This window comes from Octopus bimaculoides, chromosome 5 (genome assembly GCF_046866305.1).
Source record: "Octopus bimaculoides isolate indiv1 chromosome 5, ASM4686630v1, whole genome shotgun sequence".
NCBI lineage: Eukaryota > Metazoa > Mollusca > Cephalopoda > Octopoda > Octopodidae > Octopus > Octopus bimaculoides.
In genome coordinates, this window is record NC_142932.1 from 20,207,002 (window position 1) to 20,228,246 (window position 21,245).

At 37.9% G+C, this 21,245-nt stretch overlaps 1 protein-coding gene and 1 pseudogene across 1 annotated transcript in view; one reads left to right on the plus strand and one right to left on the minus strand.

The window, feature by feature from the left end:
- LOC106871063 (protein FAM107B) overlaps window positions 1-21,245 on the plus strand; it is a 200,526-nt gene that overhangs the window by 87,499 nt on the left and 91,782 nt on the right. The gene's annotated exons all lie outside the window — the stretch shown is intronic.
- On the minus strand, window positions 11,226-12,608 carry LOC149135437 (uncharacterized; annotated as a pseudogene).

The window sequence follows — 21,245 nt, forward strand, 5'->3', positions numbered from 1 at the left end:
GGCTCCAGTTTCAGTCCTATTGCATGGCACCTTGGGCAATTGTCTTCTTCTATGGCTTCAATCTAACCTCATTCTAACCAAAGCTTTGTGAACGGATTTGGTAGATGGAAACTGAAAGAAGACTGATATATAAGAATGTGTTGCCTTGATACCACATGATTGTTGTAAATGAGTGTCACTGTTATGCAAGCAGTGTCCTTCATTTCCAATCTCCTGTGAAAACATGTCTAGTCATGGAGAATATTGCCTTACTTGGAAACAGGTGAGGATTGGCAACAGGAAAGGCCTCCGGCCATAGAAAATTTGCCTCAACAAATTCTGTCCAACCCATACAAGCATGGAAAAGTGCACATAATGATTATGATTATGATGATTACAACTTGTTTCATTATCTCTATTATCCCACTGTATTATAATGTCTAAAATACAATACTTCATTACCCATGTAATACCAGTGTATTCCAGTGTTCAGTAAGGTAGCAAGCTGATAAAAATGTTAGTACGCCACACAAAATGCTTAACAGTATTTCATCTGTCTTTACATTCTGAGTTCAAATTCCACTGAGGTCAAATTTGCCTTCAATCTTTCAGGGGCCAAAAAAATAATTGTCAGTTAAGTATTGAGGATCATTGTAATCAATTTACCCTTTCCTTCAAAAACTGCTGGCTCTGTGCCAAAATTTGAAACCATATTGCAGTACACCATATTGCATTACCCATACTGTACCGTTGTATTGTAATGTTCAGTGCAACATTTTCAATGAGTTATAATGTTCGTAACAGTATTGTTTCAATACATATGCAACACCAATATCTTTTTTTTTCCTCTGTGTATTTTGAATATGGGTTATAAACATATTGACAATGATATATCTAGTTGCATCCAGTAGCAACAGTCGTTAGCATCATTCTTTTTCTTTGTTCTGTGTTATCTTTCCTACCCTGCTCTAATTCATCAGTTATCAGCTTGCACTCATCAACACCCATATCTGCAAACACACACGCATGCACACACACACACACACACACACACACACACACGTATACACTAGCTCAATACACCCACAAGCTGTTTGTACATATTTTGAAACCAACAACAACAATTACAATGTCAGCAACCATTTTGTGTGGTTTTCTAAGTACATAAGAGTTGTAACATGACTGAGTGGGCTTCCACTGCAGGTATTCTGTCGTATATTTAGAATCATTCATTATCTTCTTCATCATCAGCAGCAGCATCATTCTTGTCATTTCAACAGCCACTTTTCCATGCCTAAATGATGTCAGATAAGACTAGATTGGGATAGAGCCTTTATTCAGCTAAATGCCCTTCCTGACACCAAATTCATTCATCTGTTTCAAACAAGATAGTAATGACCCAGTCTATTTAGATGCAGTTATAATTATGCAGAAAATTGAAAACAAATTATACCACCTGTATGAACCTGTATGAATAGCAAAGCCTTTGTTTAAAACAGCAAACACACATGAAGACAAGGAGACATATGAGCTTATACACACCCACAATTATATATACACACACCCACAATTATATATACACACACACATATATTTAAGAAGTTTGCTTCCTAACCACATGGTTTCGGGTTCAGTCTCACTGCATAGCACTTTGGACAAGTGTCTTCTATAGCCCCAGACCAACCAAAGCCTTGTCAGCCTGTCATGTTTATATACATGTGTGTGTGTTTTTTTCCCTCACCACTGCTTGATAACTGAGTTGGTTTGTTTACATCCCTATCATTCAGCAGTTTGGTGAAAATAGACCAAAATAATAAGCCTCCAAGTTTAAAAACATAAGTACTGCAGTTCATTTGTTTGACTAAATACTTCAAGGCTGGCCCCAGCATAACTGTAGTCCAGTGAGTGAAACAAGTAAAAGATAAGATACATATATATATATATATATATATGATGCCCTTCCTAACACTAACTACTTTACAATGTGTAGTGGCTGTCTTTTTTTTTTCTTTTTTTTTTTTTTTTTGATACTCTCAGACAAGTAACTGTCACTTGCAAGTTACTAGTGGAGGTGACATGTAAACAGCACCCAATACACATTGTAAAGTGGTAGGTGTTAGGAAATGTATCTAGCTGTAGAAACTGTGCCAAAGCTGAAATTGAAGCACTACACAGCCCTGTGGCTCACCAAATGCTGTCAAACCATCTAATCTCTGCCAGCATGGAAAACAGGCATTAATCAATGATGATGATGATGATGATATATATATATTCCGTCAGTATACATTCAGGAAAAAATATTTTAGTGTGTTAAAGCTTACAGGCAAACCAACTTCACATATAAGACCTGAAGCATGTTTTTACTGAAGACTGGAAATGAAGGACACTGTTAGTATGATGGTGATGCTTGGTTACAACCTACGTGTGATATCAAGACAAGGAGACACAAACACTGACACATGTGTGTGATTATATAAATATAAACAATGAACTTCTTTCAGTTTCTGTTTACCAAATCCATTTAGAAAGCCTTGTAAAATACTTCCCATGTGGCTGGAAAGTGAAATTTCTAACCACACAGCCATGCCCATATCTATGGATTTTAAATTGTGATGTGTGGAGGCGCAATGGCCCAGTGATTAGGGCAGCGGAGTTGCGGTCATAGGATCGCAGTTTCAATTCCCAGACCAGGCGTTGTGAGTGTTTATTGAGCGAAAACACCTAAAGTTCCACAAGGTTCTGGCAGGGAATGGTGGAGAACCCTGCTGTACTCTTTCACCACAACTTTCTCTCACTCTTACTTCCTGTTTCTGTTGTACCTGTATTTCAAAGGGCCGGCCTTGTCACACTCTGTATCATGCTGAATCTCCCCGAGAACTACGTTAAAGGTACACGTGTCTGTGGAGTGTTCAGCCACTTGCACGTTAATTTCACGAGCAGGCTATTCCATTGATCGGATCAACTGGAACCCTCGTCGTTGTAACCAACAGAGTGCCAACCAAATTATGATGTATCACAACTGATTAGGAAAACAACAATGCTACTACACAGCAATGTCATAAACTGTTGGTGTGTCACAGAGGAAGGCCTGGAAAGGCTAAAGAAATTAGAGACAAAATAAAGAGATGGTGGGGAAAAGAAAAGGGCACAAACAAGATAGGGTTAATTGGGTTATAAGAATTAAAAAAGTTCTTTAATCTGTCACATATCTCTTCTCAGTTTTAACTACGTGTATGTGTATGCATGTGAGTATATTCGTGTATTTAGAACCATAATTAAATTTACACGCACACACACACACATACGTTATGTGTGTGTGCATATAAATGGAATTATGGTTGTAAATGCACAGACATATTCACACATATACTCACATAAACACAAACACATATTATTATTATATTTTCTTACAGATTTAAGGTATCTCTGCTTGTGTGTCTATGTATTTGTTTCTCTTTCTCTTTCAGTCTAACTAAAGAAATCTAATTAAACCTTGGGAGAGGCATTATGTCGGTAATAAACACACACTGGTTCAGTCCTTTATTAATTTATATAGTTTTTTGTTAAATTATTTCATTGCACTCTTGCAATCTCTTCAGTAACTTGTCTCTCCACTTCCATTTATTTTGAATAAATTCCGATGTCATCGCTTCAGTACAAAGCCATTAGAAATGAGTTGGGTTAATCAAATATTGGTCTCAAATTTTGGCTGAAGAGATTGCAAGAGTGCAATGAAATAATTTAACAAAAAACTATATAAATTAATAAAGGACTGAACCAGTGCGTGTGTTTATTACCAGCATAATGCCTCTCCCAAGGTTTAATTGTATTTCTTTCAACACACGTATCCACATCAAGAATCTTGCACACGAAATAAAGAAATCTGTCTTTTTCCTTTTCACTTAACTTTTCCCTCTGCATTTTTTATCTCTGTCTTTCTCTTCCTCTCTCCCTTATCACTTCAGTATCTATCACCCCAACCATTACTTTCACCAACATCAATAACTATTATCACTATCAACAATACCACCACCTTCTCCTCCTCTCTCATTTTCTTCCTCTCTTCATCTTTCTCTCTTCTACTTGTCTCTCTTTATTTGGTTACTTCTGTGCACTCTTTTCTCTCTTTTTCTTTATTGTTCGCCTATAATTCTTTTTCTTTCTTTCTCAGTTTATAGCAGTTATTAAAATATATGTTTGCTGACCTGTTTAGCCATAGCTAATCAGGTGAAAGTAAGTTATAGACAAACTCTCTCTTTCATTTTCTTTCTCTCTGTGCCTCTCCCACTCTTGATGAATTTGTAAAATAGATGGATTAGACAGACAGATAAATATAGATAGACAAATAAACTGATATGTAAAACAGCTTGAGAGGGGTGTGGACTGGTGAATATATGGCCAGATCGATGGCTGACCAGAGGGTTAGCTGGATGGTTGGATAAAGCGATGTAGAAATGAAAAGAAAGACCAACCAACAGACAGACATTCAAACACACACACAATTAGAAAGAAAAACAGATAGAGAGACAGAAAGACAAACAGACAGATAGAGGGATAGATAGACAAAGAGAGAAAGATAAAGAGACAGACAAACTGATAGAGAGACATACAAACACAGAAAGATAGACAGATAAATAGTGGTATGGTAGTTATGTGAAAAAGACATCATTGGGTGAGAAGTCAAGTGTTAATGAAAGGTTAGTCAGGAGTAAGTAAATCATATCAACTTGTCATTCTGCTCACTCCAATAAACAGAAAGCTGTATTCAAAGAGGGATATATTTATGGAAGGAGAAAGCAGAAAAATCAAAAGATGTTGCTCTCAGTCAGTTAATCAATTAATTCATCAGTAAGATAATCAAATAGAGTAAAAATAGAAATGAAAAACATCAGTTTTTTTTGTTTTGTCTTTTTAAAACTTTACTATCATTGTTACCATTTTGTTTTATTCTTTTATTTTCATTGAATCTCAGAGAGTCATGCTGATTGGATGTGTATCTGTTTAGTGGATGGATCAGAGTTGAATTGATATCTGGTTAATAGCTGAAGTGTGGAGGCGCAATGGCCCAATGGTTAGGGCAGCGGACTCGCGGTCATAGGATCACGGGTTCGATTCCCAGATCGGGCGTTGTGAGTGTTTATTGAGCGAAAACACCTAAAGCTCCACGAGGCTCCGGCAGGGTATGGTGGCGAACCCTGCTGTACTCTTTCACCACAACTTTCTCTCACTCTTACTTCCTGTTTCTGTTGTGCCTGTAATTCAAAGGGTCAGCCTTGTTACATTGTGTCACGCTGAATATCCCCGAGAACTACGTTAAATGTACACGTGTCTGTGGAGTGCTCAGCCACTTGCACGTTAATTTCACAAGCAGGCTGTTCCGTTGATCGGATCAACTGGAACCCTCGATGTCATAAGCGACAGAGTGCCTGTATAGTGAAACTTGTAGGGTGATTTCTAACTGAGAAAAGGCCAATAGTTTCGATTCTATCACCAGTTTTATTTCTACCATTGTGATCAGGATATTTGGGGATTAGAATATTAAGAAATTCACAGATTTTATTTTAATTAATTTTAGAAATAATGAAGAACTTCTTATCTTTATTAAGCCGGTATTTGAAACATAAATTAACAAGAAGTTTTGATGGAAAGTTTTTAGATCACTTTTTAGAGGCAATTTGTATCATAAAACCAGGCATCAAAAGGGTGAAAATAACTGGTCACAGAGAATTCTTTATAATACAAAGAATCGGTCTTTTGTGTGTGTGTGTGTGTGTGTAATTAGAAGGTCACAAGAAAGAATTGCTAGATGGATTCATCAAGCTGAGCTGATTAGCAAATGTAAGGGTAGGCCAAGAACGAGATGACTGGATGATATTCATAGTCTCAGTTGGTCACACTTGGGAATTGAGCAGTAAAGTGTAAAGATGGTTGCTTCTGATAGGAACTTATAGAGGAAGTGTTTGAGGACTCTCCATCCCCAACTCTCCCAGGAATAATAAGTATTGAAAATGGATCATGGTGGATGTTCCATGATTTTAGTGGAAACAGTGTATTACATCATCATCATCGTTTAACGTCCGCCTTCCATGCTAGCATGGGTTGGACGATTTGACTGAGGACTAGTGAACCAGATGGCTACACCAGGCTCCAATCTGATTTGGCAGAGTTTCTACAGCTGGATACCCTTCCTAACGCCAACCACTCCGAGAGTGTAGTGGGTGCTTTTACGTGCCACCGGCATGAGGGCCAGTCAGGCGGTACTGGCAACGGCCACGCTCAAAATGGTGTATTTTACGTGCCACCTGCACAGGAGCCAGTCCAGCGGCACTGGCAACGATCTTGCTCGAATGTCTTTTCACGTGCCACCGGCACAAGTGCCAGGAAGGCGACGCTGGTAAATAAGGAAATGTGAAAATGATATACGACGTGAGATGAAAATGAACTGGCAAGCGACGATTTGTTCTCCGTTATGAAATACAATGATTGCCATACATGAAATAAATTAATATAACAAGTTACAACAAAGATGTGTGAGAGACTTCGTAGTCAGGCTGGACTGTTGATCTTGTAGACAAAGTTGATGTACAACAGTACGGTTTGGTGGTGTGTAGAAGCAGCCGTTGGTCAGTTGGTCGTGTGGTATTCGTACATCAACGATGTAAGCAGGCGTCAGGTGGAGATGAAAGCGGAGACTGGCAGGTGTCAGATACATCGTTGTCAGAGACGATTGCGTGTAGTCAGTGGTGTGTGCCAAAGACGAAGCGCAGCCGAGATTAGGAGGCTCCCAGGGCTGGTGATTAATTTCCCGCGGAAGGAAGAACGAACTGTTGTGCCAACACGACTGGATGGCTGAAAACGATTAATACAAACAACACGTTCAGTTAATCACAAAGTCATGTAACCTGCTAGAACGAAAAGGCCCGGTGGAGCCGATATCCTGGTGTTTAAGCCTAAACGACTCACAATGAAAATGTCTCACACATAATGACAGTATAAACCACTTCCGCTGCAAATGCTTTGTGGCGAAAAATATTTTGACTTACGTACTCTGAAACTCTCATACTTTTGCCTAAAATAACTCTAATATATTTCCTGGGCCTAGGAATTCTAAAAACAAGAATTTTGCTTCTTATTAAGTCATAATAGTAATCTTCAACTATTCATGAAATGGGCACAATTCTCTAAATGGCATCAACATACGCACACTCACATGCTCTCACACACAGTCACACACTCATCAACTAACACACACATGCATCAACAGACATATTATTAATCTGTTCTGCCTTTGAGACAGAACACACGCACACACATCCCCGTTATAAAGAACAATGGATCAATACATAGGAAGGTTACTAGATATATAAAGGAGTATGTGGCTGGCTGGCTGGCTGGATGGATTCTATATTCAAATAATGATGATGATGATGATGATAATAATAATAATAATAATCTTTTCTACTGTAGGCACAAGGGCTGAAATTTAGGGAAGGGGATAGTCGATTACATCAACCTCAGTATTTGACTGGTATTTAATTTATAGACCCAGAAAGGATGAAACAGTAATGATGATGACAATGAAATTATTGTGTACACTGCTCAGGTGCACTACAGCCCACTGACCCTTCAATATCCCTTCCATCACCCTCAAAAAACGCCCCCACCCCCACCAAGAATAGCTCTCTATTCTTGCCAACATATACATATTTATGCACACACATAAGCACGTATATGTGCGTTTGTGAGTATCCACACAAACACACGCGCGCGAACATATGTGTGTCTATAAACTATTAAATTCTTCTATGTAAAACCGATTCAAGTGCCTAATTTGAGAATGATAAATGACAATCACTGTGTTATGTAATCGATTGTCAAGCCACTCAACATACTACGATAGCTACTGTGATTGAAACCTTTCAGTGGGCTTATGGCAATTTTCAGTCTATCTAAAATGATGCTTAAAACGACTAATATCATTTACATTAAAATTGAAAAACAAATAAATAAACAAACACACAACGAAAATAACTGAAGTGGGCCACTTGACATAACGTTCTGAAGCAGCTCCATCAGCTATTATCAATACATGAATTTTTTTAAAGCGTTTAAGGGAGATAACTTTCATATCACTTTTCTTTGTGTAGTTGTTACTTAGCAACGTTGTTTTTTTTTTAATGCTAAATAATGTGAAAGTACTAGCTGTCAGCAGGTAATTTTTTATAGGAAAATAAAAACTTAGCGTAAATTGAGCGACCCGGTTTCCATTCTTGCTTGAGATGAAAGCTTCTGGCGATCTTTCGATACCAGTATGAAATATCGCCAAGCTTCTCTTTCTGCATTGATGGTCAATGTTGGATTTAATGACATTATAAATACAGTCTAGGTCGGTTTTAATTTCTATACTGTTTAGTCGATGGAATAAGTGGCGGAATTAAAAAAATACGTACACCACTCGTTTTCGGCGTAACCCTAACCCCGAAAACGGCTGGTGTGCGTATCCTTTATCTTCGCCAACCAAATAAGAATATCAATCAAATACTACTTTCGATATAGTTAACTATACTTCTCCCCAATTTTACATTTGCTATCTCGAGTCATTTCTACAAACCTAGGATCTCATATCAGTTTAAAGTATCATTTTGTTTTTCTTGTACCCTGAGAAATAGAAAAAAAGATTTGTACAGTTCCTTTATTTATTTATTTTAGTATCCGCTGCAGTTATAAACAAAATAAATTATTATTCTCCATATACCTAGGACCTGTTAATTTAGAGCGTCATTATGTTTTTCTTGTTAACAGGTAGAGAAGAGGGCCTGTGCTGTTCCCTTCTGTTTTCAACGTTGGATAAAGTCATAAATGAAATAAATAACTTCAACTAAGAATCGAAATCATTTTAGCTAAGCTCCTTTGCGGAAGGACTAACATTTTTTTTTTTATGATATAATTAGAAGAGAGATAACACCTATTTTTTTTCACTTGCAATTCCTCTCGGGCGGGTGATATTTACGGATTTGATATTCAATTTCAACATCTATAGTTCATTGTCTGCAGGAAAGGTAAAAAAAAAAGATAGAAATTTGAAAAATTTGGACGATGAGATAATTCTGGAATGTCGAGTATGCAGAACGAAATTTCTTTTCTTCTTTCATTCTTTCTATCAATCTTTATTTCTATCTTTCTGTCTATCTATCTATCCTTCTTTTTAGCTTTCTTTCCTTCTGTCTATCTTTCTTTCTATCAATCTTTTATCCTTTGTTTCTTTCTTTCTAGCTTTCCTCCTATCTATCTATCTATCTATCTATCTATCTATCTATCTATCTATCTATCTATCCTTTTGGTATTTAGTTTCGTCTCTCTACGGTTTGAGTTCGAATCCCTCTAGTATAAACTTTTACGAGGATCGTTAAAATAAATAAAAATTCTCTGGGAGTTTATTATAAAAACAAATATAATTTGCACAAGTAAACATAAATGCATTGGCGGGACGATGAACCATTGACGAAGAAATTTAACTTCGTTAGGGTTTCTCTTCACTGCAGCATCAGATGATATGCGGGTTGCCTGATTGTCTCATTATCTCTGCCGCGAATAGCGCTATGAATGTTTTGGGGTATCCCAAAAACGTTTAGAGGGGACCACTAGTTTCTCTAAGTGCGATATATAATTGAGTGAGTGTGCATGCCTCTATTTCGATTATTTACCGGTTTCCTTTTTCTTTTCACCCCCTCCCCTTCCATTTCCTCACTGTTTACATTAGTAGACTGTTTAGTTTTCAGTTCTCATTCTGCTGGACCACCTAGCTACGGGGTCGTAAACAAACCAACAACGGTTGTCAAGCAGCGGTATGGGACAAACACAAAAATACACATACAGACGACGGGCTTCTTTCAGTTTCTGCCGACCAAATCTACTCACAAGGCTTTGGTTGGCCCGGAGCTATAGTAAAAGACACGACACTTACCCAAGATGCCATGCAGTGAGACTAAACCCAGAATCTTTTTAACCACACAGCCATGCCTGCGCCTCTATGTTTGAATACAAAAGGATTTGGTCACATTTGGAATATTTTTAATCAGAGATGTGTCTTTCGAGGACTGACCTGGAGCTAAACAACCTCAACTAGTGTTAATTCGATCGAATATATCTCCTTTCTCTCTATATATGTCACGAATACCATCAACCTTTTCTATTCCTTTCTGACCCGTCTTCCTCTCGCCACATGCAGTCGCTTACCTTACCTTTAATCTCTTCTACCATCTTCTCTCACCTCTGTTCTCTACATCTCATTTCACTTTTTTTAACCACACACTAGTCTCTCTTTCTCTCTCTCTCTCTCTCTCTCTCTGTAACACACCTCTTCTCTTTCTTCTTTCTACCCCACCCAAAGCCATCACCTGTCATCCTACCCTGCCCTCACCGACCAATTCCCTAATTTCGCCCCCACGCTGATCTAATCTACCAAATCCCTAATTTTAGCTCACTTCGCTCTAACCTACCTATTCCCCAATTTCAACCCCTCCAATGCACCTGCTCAATCTCACCCCAATCTCGCGTGCATCCCTATCTCTCTAGTAACCATGGCAACTCCAAAAAATTCGTGCGTCCTCATCACTTAGTGATGCATCTCGTAGAAACTATAGTTTCCAACAGTCTGTCTGGCACTACTCAAATAGAGGGACACACCCAGACACTGCAACATCTGGAAGTCAGTCCCCGACCCATTTTATAGAAGGTAATGGGATGAGAGTGTAAACCCTGCTCTACATGAATTATTCCTACCCTATTAGCTCTGTCTCATGTAGGAATATGTATCCCATTCTGCAAGTCTTGAACCTACACTCTCATTAAAATCATTGCTTATCCTATTTTTCGAGTCATTTAAGTGAGTGAGAGTTGTAGGGTTACCTTAACCCCTTGAACGGGATTTCAGTCCATCACGGGGTGTACTCCTAATTGCCAGTGACAGTCATTGGCAGTTGAATGAACTGGGTCGATGTTAAAAATACTGTGTTGAAGGTCGCATGTTCACATGCTCAAAAATACACGGTGGACAATAAAAATTGCACGGGTAAAAGAAATATGTAAAAATAACACAATAAGCCTATTGAAATATACACTATTGGCAAATAAAGTAGAATAAAGTTTGTCTAATATAAAAACTGGTTTTGAATATAATCTATTTTCTTAGTATATCATATACCTGTATAACCTCCATAAAATGAAATATGTTTAGACATGAGAACACCGTTTCATATTAACCTTTAAAAACAGAATTTAATAACTAGAATCTTATGTTGTGACCAAGTCCACTTAATACTTGATCAAGGTATTTCCTTCCATCTGTGTAGCCTTTGCATAATTTTTTTAGTCTTTGTTGGAGATCAGCATATACTTTCTTTGCTTTTTTTCCTGGGTCGTTCACCGAATCCCTTGCCATCACTGCACTCACAACAGCCACTTCCTTCTGAATCGTTCTTATAAGTTTCCAGATAGATCCGTGCTGGTAGCCATCAAGATGATAAAATTTGTTGTTCTGGCCTTCACATAGGTTGTTGGTTCTCGGACAGTCGTTCATGGTAGCAAGGTTTCCTCCAAAGTTTTGGAGGAAACCTTGCTGAAATGCGCCGAAGGTTTACTGCTGGAATGTCTGGCTGGGAGTTCCGTCTTCTCTGAACTTATGTACCAGAAACATAGGTTTGATCGAAGTATTCTTGTAGGAGAGCTGCTTCATCAGGACATCTAGCCTTGAGTAACTGATTTCCCGCTGGAACATCTTCAACTGGTATAAATGTCAATGAGTCGATCTGTCCACAGAATTGACGAAAGTCCCCACTCTCTTTGTAGTGGTTGGTGAGGCCAAGGTCCTGTATTTCTCTCCAGGTGCCCTGAGTCAGGTAGTAGAAACTAACTTGTGAGTGTGTTTCCGGTCCATAAACATTGTTGATAGCTTGGATGACTGCTTACTCTAAGTCAACAATTATGGTCGTTGGACCTGGGTAGAGCTCAAGCTCATGGCGACGACCCATAACTGCTTGCAGCAGTGTTTCATGTGTATCTTGTGTATTAGTTTGCAGTCAAGCAAAAACAGTAAAAACTGCAGTATTACCAACTGGGACGTATTACATAAAGCTGTAGAAATCCCAGTGGAGCCATTGCATTGTTGCCATCCATCAGCTATATATCGGCAGAAGCAAGTAACCGCAGTGATTCATCAGAACCAAAAGCAATGATGCGGTTGCCAGTGTCTGGTCCATTATCGCAAAACAAAAATGGTTTAGGCTCGGGAGCTGCAGCAGTTGTCCATTCTCCAGTAAGTTTCAGATCCTCGAGTCTTTCTGGTACTTGTGGATAGAGTCTTGATCTTTGGTTACGCAAAGTTCTCTTTATGATGTTCTCACTTGGAAGTAGCGCCTTTCCTTCAACTGATAAGTCATCCATGTTATTGCTGTAAATCTGACTAGGTTTATCTTCCGTTTCTGCTGCTTTTCTCTTCATGTTGATGATGCATTTTGTGGCTGAAATAGCTGCAGAATCAGGAGCATGGTTGTGGTCATTAGCTGTTACAGGATCAGTCATATCAAGGCTGGTGGTCATGGTGCCTTTACAAAAAGATGTTCTCTTAACACATCTCCATTCTCCATCTGACAGTAGTTGATCTTACAATCTGTTTTTTACACATGTATCCTTGGAAGCAAATCTTCTCTTTTCCTTTATTACTCGCTATGACTTCCATGATGGGGTTGTAGTAGGGCCACTTAGATAAATGGTAACCAGAGTAACTCTTTTCGTATTTATTTTGTCGCGAAGTCATTGGGACAGCTTGATGTACGTTCCAAAGTTCTGGAAGAAATCTTGCGTATTGTGCCAGTTTTACCTTTTCAGTTGTACCATTTTTACCTATGCTATTTTTACCGTACCATTTTTATCCGAATTCTAAATACACATATGAATTAATAGGCATATTGTTAATTTGTGTTCTGTCTTCGAGACAATAGACACACGCTCATATATAAAGAGCAATAAATCGATACATAGCTAGATGGATGTGTGGGTGGGTATGTATGTATGTATGTGTGTGTGTGTGTGTGAAGGAGGGTAGGAAGGAATTAAGTGTGTAAACGAAGTGTATGAATGTGTGAGTATGTTAGTGGAAATGTATGATGATGACAAGATAGAATGGTGTGATATTGACATAAAATATGTAGGGTGTGATAGGATGTAATTGATAATGACATAATAGGACCTAGATTTAATAGGTTGACAACAAAAAATTAAATAAATAAACGACCTGTGAGTACGCATGAAAAATATTTGGGCGTTGTGAATAACGTATAATGTGTAGCTGTGTCGAGCAAATGACCACAGTGTGTGGGTGGACGGCGAGAAATAGGGATGAGAAGTGTATGTGCAATTGCTTATCAGTGAGAAGAGCAGTGGAAACACGTGTGCTTCCCATAGTAGTCGCAGGTATTACAAGGAAGATAATCATTTCTTAATACTTGGTGGGATAAGAAAGTTGAATTTGCAATTAAGGAACTATAAGGCAAAAGGTGTATGGAATTCACATTTTCATTTTGTTTCTTGACTTATTACAAAGTTCCTAGCATAGAGGCGCAAGAGTGGTAAGTAGCTTACTTACCAACCACATGGTTCCGGGTTCATTCCCACTGTGTGGCACCTTGGGCAAGTGTCTTCTACTATAGCCTCGGGCCGACCAAAGCCTTGGGAGTGGATTTGGTAGACGGAAACTGAAAGAAGCCCATCGTATATATGTATATATATATATATATATATATATATATATATGTGTGTGTGTATGTTTGTGTCTGTGTTTGTCCCCCCCCCCCCACCACCACCACCACCAACATCGCTTGACAACCGATGGTGGTGTGTTTACGTCTCCGTAACTTAGCGGTTCGGCAAAAGAGACCGATAGAATAAGTACTAGGCTTCCAAAGAATAAGTCCTGGGGTCAATTTGCTGGACTAAAGGCGGTGCCCCAGCATGGCCACAGTCAAATGACTGAAACAAGTAAAAGAGTAGGAGTATTTCTAAGGTCGGTTATTGATACCGCATGATGAGGCTGTGTCCAAGTGGAAGTTGGACAGTTGTTCTCACCCTGCCAAAAAATGTGCATCGACGATGTTGTACGAACTCACAAACAACAAGTTGAAGCACGTGCTTGATTACACAAGTTGCTAAAAGTATAGATGTCAATGAGACTGTAATTTGTAAAGGGAAAAGCCACAATTTTCAGTCACAAAACTAACAAGAAAGAAGGATTAAATTTATCTTGCTGTGAAAGAAGTGTTAGGGACACGTTCTTAAAATATAGGTCTTTTGAGTTACACCTCTAGTGTGAGCGGAAAATGTTGAAATAAAAGAAAGAAATATATAAATGGTAAGATTGCTTGGAGGAATCAAGATAGAGATTATCGCTGCTTCGTTCAAGCGAAATTTGTCTTTTACAAGACATGTTCTACCAGCTTCTACAGAAAGATGAGTTCTGTCTATATAGTCCAGAGCATGCCTAAGAAGTACTGTTTTTTCATTGGTCCAACGAAAAAGGTAAAAAAAAAACAGCGACCAATTAAAACTTCACTCCATTTCATGAGGGTCTCTCTCTCTCTCTCTTATATATATATATATATATATAGGGAGAATTCACACACAAAAAAAAGACGAAGACAGGCGGTATATCAGACAGTATAACGCTCGGGAAGGGAAAAAGTCTTTAACGTTTCGAGCCTACGCTCTTCCACAGAAAGGAACACGGAAAGAAACAAGGAGAGAAAAAAATGTGTTGTGGCTAGCGATCTATCATGGCGAATGCCGGACTGAAGGGTCACATAGGAGAGCTAGGGAGAAGGGGAGATAATAAAGTCGTGGTGATCCCAAAACGAAGGTGCGCGTGCATGTGTATAAGAGTTTTATGTGCGTGTGATCTTGACGTGTGCGTGTGTGTATGTGTAGGTGCGAGAATGTGGGGCTGGGAATTGGTCAGTGCTGGTGTGTGTGTTGTGGTGTGTTGGGAGGCGAGAGTGGGGAAAGCTGAGAGTAGAGGTGGGGTATGTGGGAGTGGGTGTAAGGAATGGGAAGGATAAGAAAGGAAGGGTTGGAATGTGTAGGGGTGGGGAGGGGTGACGATGAAGGGGGATGAGAAGGTGGATAGGAGTGAAGAGAAGTCGGAGTCGGAGCAAGAGAGGAGAGGTGTGAGGGGGAAAGACGACTATCCGATGAGCGGTTGCATGAATCTCTCAGCAACAGTTTGTGAAGTCTTTTCGTACTACTTTTTCTCTTTTTGTACGTGTGTATGTGTGTGCGCGCGCGCGTTATTCGAAAGCTGCAACATTGCGAGGAAGCGCATTGTAACTAGTGGTGTATAACATCATCCAATAGTCTGATCGATACAGTGTTACGTACGTATGTGTATGTGGCACTCCGTCGCTTACGACGTCAAGAGTTCCAGTTGATCCGATCAACGGAACAGCCTGCTCGTGAAATTAACGTGCAAGTGGCTGAGCACTCCACAGACACGTGTACCCTTAACGTAGTTCTCGAGGATATTCAGCGTGACACACTGTGACAAGGCTGACCCTTTGAATTACAGGCACAACGGAAACAGGAAGTAAGAGTGAGAGAAAGTTGTGGTGAAAGAGTACAGCAGGGTTCGCCACCATCCCCTGCCGGAGCCTCGTGGAGCTTTAGGTGTTTTCGCTCAATAAACAATCACAACGCCCGGTCTGGGAATCGAAACCGCGATCCTATGACCGCGAGTCCGCTGCCCTAACCACTGGGCCATTGCGCCTCCACGTATGTGTATGTAATATGCATATATCACTTAGATCGTTTTCCAAGGTATTTTACTCCAACCTGTTATTATTACACTTTTTCCCCACCTCTTTTTTTTTATATATATACTCTCACCCTTCACTGTAGCCAACTGAGGTGATTATGCATTGCTGATGAGGTCTAATAAGGATGAAACATAGCTGTTGTTTTCACTAGTTGGCATTAAAGACGAGATCCTCTCATAACTATGTAACCTTATTTTCTAAAAAAACAATAATATCAAAGGGATAAGCTATCGATTATTGAATCTCCTTTACTTTCTATTTCTTGATTGTAAACACATCTAGCGGGAGTTTCTGTCTTGTAATTACAAGGATAATCTCGGTTAGTATACGTTTTTCAACTCGGCGTGTCACACATACATATGCATGCTCACACAAACACACCACACCACACCACACACATATCTGCCAAATTTGCTTCCGCTTTGTTTCCCCCCTCCCCACTTCTTTATTTATCATTAGCATACACAATCCCTTACCTCTACCTATACCTCTTTCACACTTCTATCAGCTTCTACTTCTAACTCACACCCTACGTCATTTGTCTCTATTACTCTCATATTCCTACCTCTCTTTCTCCTCCCACTCCTGCCTTTGCTTCTCTACTATTCCCACTCTCCCACCTACTATGTCCGCACACGCACATATATATATATAACTACAGATTAGTGCCCCACCTCGAATTTGTTTACTCATATTTTCTGGGAAATGTACATATATTTTGAATGAAATTTTGCGGTTATCTTTTTGAGAGTATATATTACAATTATGTTGATAGTAATATAGAAAAAAATTCTTTTTAAATGTTTCGGATCGTTCTTCTTTCCGGATGCTCCGAGTTTAACACTAATTTCCATAACTTTAGCGTTTTCACTTTTTTCTTTTCAAATTTCTATGTTTAAAACTTCAACATTATGTAATCTCTACTCTCGAAAACGTACTTGTACAAAATGTCGTTTAAAAATATGCAATTTAAAGCGAGTTATGAAAAACCCGAAGTTGAGAGTGGTGGTGATGGTGGGGAATTGTCAGGAATTTCTTTAAATAAATGTTTAAATGTTATCAACATAATTGTTATATTCGCTCACGAAAACATATCTCTGCAAAATTTCATTTAAAAATATATATATTTTTTTTAATTATGAAGAAACGGGGGTGTTTTTTGGGGGTGGGGCTCCAAACTGTAGTAACTACCTTTATAGCTATAGAGTCCGTGATGAAGAGATAGATATATATAAAGAGAGAGGGAGGGAAAATGTAGTTGCCATCATCTCTCTTTCCCTCGCATAATGTCGCCTACTCCAGTCATTGTCGTCGGAAGGAAACTTTCTTTCTCTGTCTCTCCATCAACTACCAAATAGATGAAAGACCGGTGAAATATTTGATGGAAATTGCTGCAATGAGTAAGAGTTCTTTGTTATGCTGTCTGCTACCTGTCGTCTTAAGTTGTTTTTTAAGCCAGGACAAAAAAAAAAGGGGGGGAACCGTCGACGAGACTCAGGCTATGAAAGAAAGGTCCTATTTTTTTTTTAAGCAGAAACAAAGTTACCAGAACTCTGTGACATGTTTCTGTGCGTGTGTGTCTCTCCTTATACGTCTCTTGTTGTGTGTTTTCTTCGTAATTTATCTATATTTATTATAGGAATCTTACATGGAGGGAATTTATTCTGAATGTCGTGCTGCCGGAGTTTTGAAAGAGCCATTATTAATCAATTCACAGGAAGGAAAAGTGTAAAAACTCGGAGGAGGGTGGAATTGTAAAAACATATTGAAATTTTTGGAAAGAAAATTCTAAAATTCTTTTAGAATTATAATTTCTATTATATGAAACACAAAAATATTTTTTAAATCAGGATAAAAAATAACCCCAAAACACCGAATTCCTTCTCCATGAGACAGTGCGTGTTTTCTCTATTTGTGTTATATGTCCTGGGACTTTTTATCGATATATTTTAACATTAGAAATTTATTTGATGCTGGAGAACCAACGTATCCTTGGATAAAGAGCTTTATCGCTTCTACGATCCTAAATTCAAATTGTTTTTTTTATACGGTCCTGTATGTGTATATATATATATGTATATATATATATATATATGTATGTATGTATGTATGTATCTATGTCTAATTCGTTGTTGGTTAATTTTCTAGAATTTCTATAATTACTTTGTTTTTCAATTAAGAATTTTAGCTTGTTACTTGATTTATTTTGAAGACTAATACATCCAACAATTAGTGGCAGCTGTTTTTTTACTGAAGTTAAGAAGTCGAGCCACAGCGAAATTTGAACGTGGCGAAAATGAGTAAGGTATCAAATTAATTAACGTTGCCTTCAAAATCAATTAAAACAGCTAAAAATTTCAGAAGTAAAAAAAAATAACACCAAAATAGTCACCCAAATTTTTTTTTTTTAATATTAATGAAACCCCAGCTCTTTGGGAGCTGACCAACAACTAAATATAATTATAGATAGATCATATTACAAGACTGATTTTAATTTATATGTATAAAAGCGAGGATACTCAGTTGTCGAATGTCTATGAACAACGACCTCCGGTACAAAACGGAAGGGACCACATTGAAACGTCATTTTGAATTCCACAAATGTGTACGAAAATCATAAAGTACTGTGTTTTATTGTTTATAAAATGTTATAAAACTGTAACGAAGCCAGTGTAATTAGTCTTAATTATCACAGGGTTTCCACATTGACTAATGAACTATTATGTACAACAACACGTCGGACTCCCCTGATGTCTCCGAAAATTCTAAGGTGTGATGTTTTACATTCTATAAAATATGCAATAGAACGTTAATTTACTGTTTAAATTTAGTAGTTACTGTAAATTAAGGTGAATGCGGCATGTTTTTATGTGGTTCCTTCCGTTTTTTACCGGAATTCGACATGTTGACCACTTATAGCATTGCTTGTAAGTTGGAGTGGTGTCTTTCATTTCCCAGATAAATTACCGTCTTTGTGTGTGTATTACACAGATGTTATGTACACATAGAGGTCGTGTATATATATATATATATATAAAAATATATATATATATATATATATATATATATATACATACACACAGTTTATATATATACACAATTTTTGTGACTTACGTAAAAATGACAGACACGAAATGTAGCGACAAAATCGCCTTCCCACTGCTTTGATTTAAAAAATGCTTTTTAAAAGAATTTTGAACAACTTCAAATTTCTTTTTATGTTTTAAACAGCCAAAATTAAGATTCTGCAAAACTTTTTATTATTCTTTTTGCATCAAAGTCCGCCACTGACTATTCATTACTGTCGCTTTTTCTTTTTCGATTTTTTAAATATATATGAAAAACATTTACTGAATAATATTAATGATCTATCCAGGCTCAATTTCTATCTCATTGCAAATAGTTGACAGCATTTATTATTGATAAATTAGGGAAAAAATAATAATCTTCCAAAACAGGATAATTCTCCAAGGGAAACAGTTTCTTTGCTTTGTTCTGTTACATTATATATTGTCCAATGGTTCTTAGAATCGATCTTCTATCTCACACAGTATCGTACATATATTGTAAATTCAAGAATATAGATGCACACACGCTTTTCTTCATCTGTACTGTAGAGCGAGGAAATGCCCCACCTCCACCAAATAAAAAAAAAACCATGTTGAAGACAGTACTACGCTTGGAAACGGTAGAATATATCATATAGTTGGTTAATGCTAGTAGTTTTATGGTCGTGTATGTTGACACCTGGTGTGTCTCTCTCTCTTAATTTGTATAGCACTGCACTTTAGCTTTACCAAACACGTTTAATATGACCAATCTAACAAATTACCATATATATAAAACCAGCCTTCATTTAATTGCAATTAAGATTGTCAAAATTTAAAACAAATAAAAAATGGTTTTCTTCGGGATGTTCTGAAGTATATATTACATAGAGTTGTCAACTGTCTCGGCTAACCATATGTTTGCATGTTTTATAATAGTCTAGTTTTCACTAACTGTCGTGTGCGAATATATGTATGTCTGCATTCACATTGCTTAATGAACTGTATTGTGAATACATTGTGTATAGTATATATAACTTATTTTCATATCTAGCGCGTACGACCTGCATAATGTCATGAATGGCTTATATCGTGTGTACCTGTTTAATATTTCTTGAGCTTGTATGTATGTAATTAATTTGGTGAATCTGCTAAATACGACAGTTGGCACAGACTTATTGTACATGCAATAAAAAAAATTAATAGATTACTTTTCTAACTTTGATAAAAAAAAAAATTACTTTTGCAATATTGGGCTGTATATACCCGACATTAAAGGGTTAAGATCTAGATCTAAAGAAGGGGTGTGACACCATGTTGTATGCATACATACGACATGCGTGTATGTTGCCTGTTCATGATGTCATAAAAAGTGTATATAATAGTCTTAGGCAAACTGCGGCCCGTGGTACTTCTTGAATGACTCGACTGACGAATAATTACCTTCAATTACTTTTTTTTCTTCTAGTGATCCCTCTTCTCGAAAAAGGTTGTCCATGCCTTGTATATAACGAGAGAGTTTCAACGTGGTCGCTCGACTTCCTAGAAATAACGACCCCCCCCCCCCCCTCAGTCTCGTTAGAAAAGGCTTTGTTCGGTAGTTGTCCTGGCTTCCCTACAGAAAAAAAGGAGTGATTACGGCTAGAATGCTTTTGATCATAAAGCCGAGCTGGGTTCAAACAACTATTACAACAATGTATATTCACTGAGCAGAGTGAGTGAGAAAAACGGAAGCTAAATCAGTCTTGCTTGACTAGGTTTGGTGTGTGTAAGAGATGGTGAAGTTCCCTTGCTGAAATGACTGACTGGCTGACTTTTCCGATGTATATTCTTACTTTCAAATTTGGTGGTCTCTTCTCAGTGAATATTTATTGCATTTAGAAGCTAATTTTTTCCTCTTCTTTTAATTTCTCATGGGACATTTGTTCCCTTTTGTTATTTATATCCAACATTCTCTCAAACAGCTTCTACTGTACGACAGCCCGGTTAACTTCTTTTTTTCCCCCAGTTGAAAAAAAAACGGTAACATGATCCTTATATTCCTTTTACTGGTTTCAGTCAACAGACTGTGACCATGCTGGAGCACCGCCTTCTATGGTTTAGTCGATCAAATCGACACCAGTATTTTTTTTTAGTCTGTTTTGATCAATTGTTAAGTGGCGTGGACATAAGAAAAATCCATCACGTGTCAAGTGGTGATGGAGAGCAAAGAAACACACTGACACAATACTGGTTTCCACAGTTTCCGTTCACCAAATTCACACATGAGGCATTGTTCAACCCGGTGTTATAGAAGATATTCGCCCAAATCATGTGGCTGTAAAGCGAATCATTTAACCGTACAGCCATACGTGCTCAG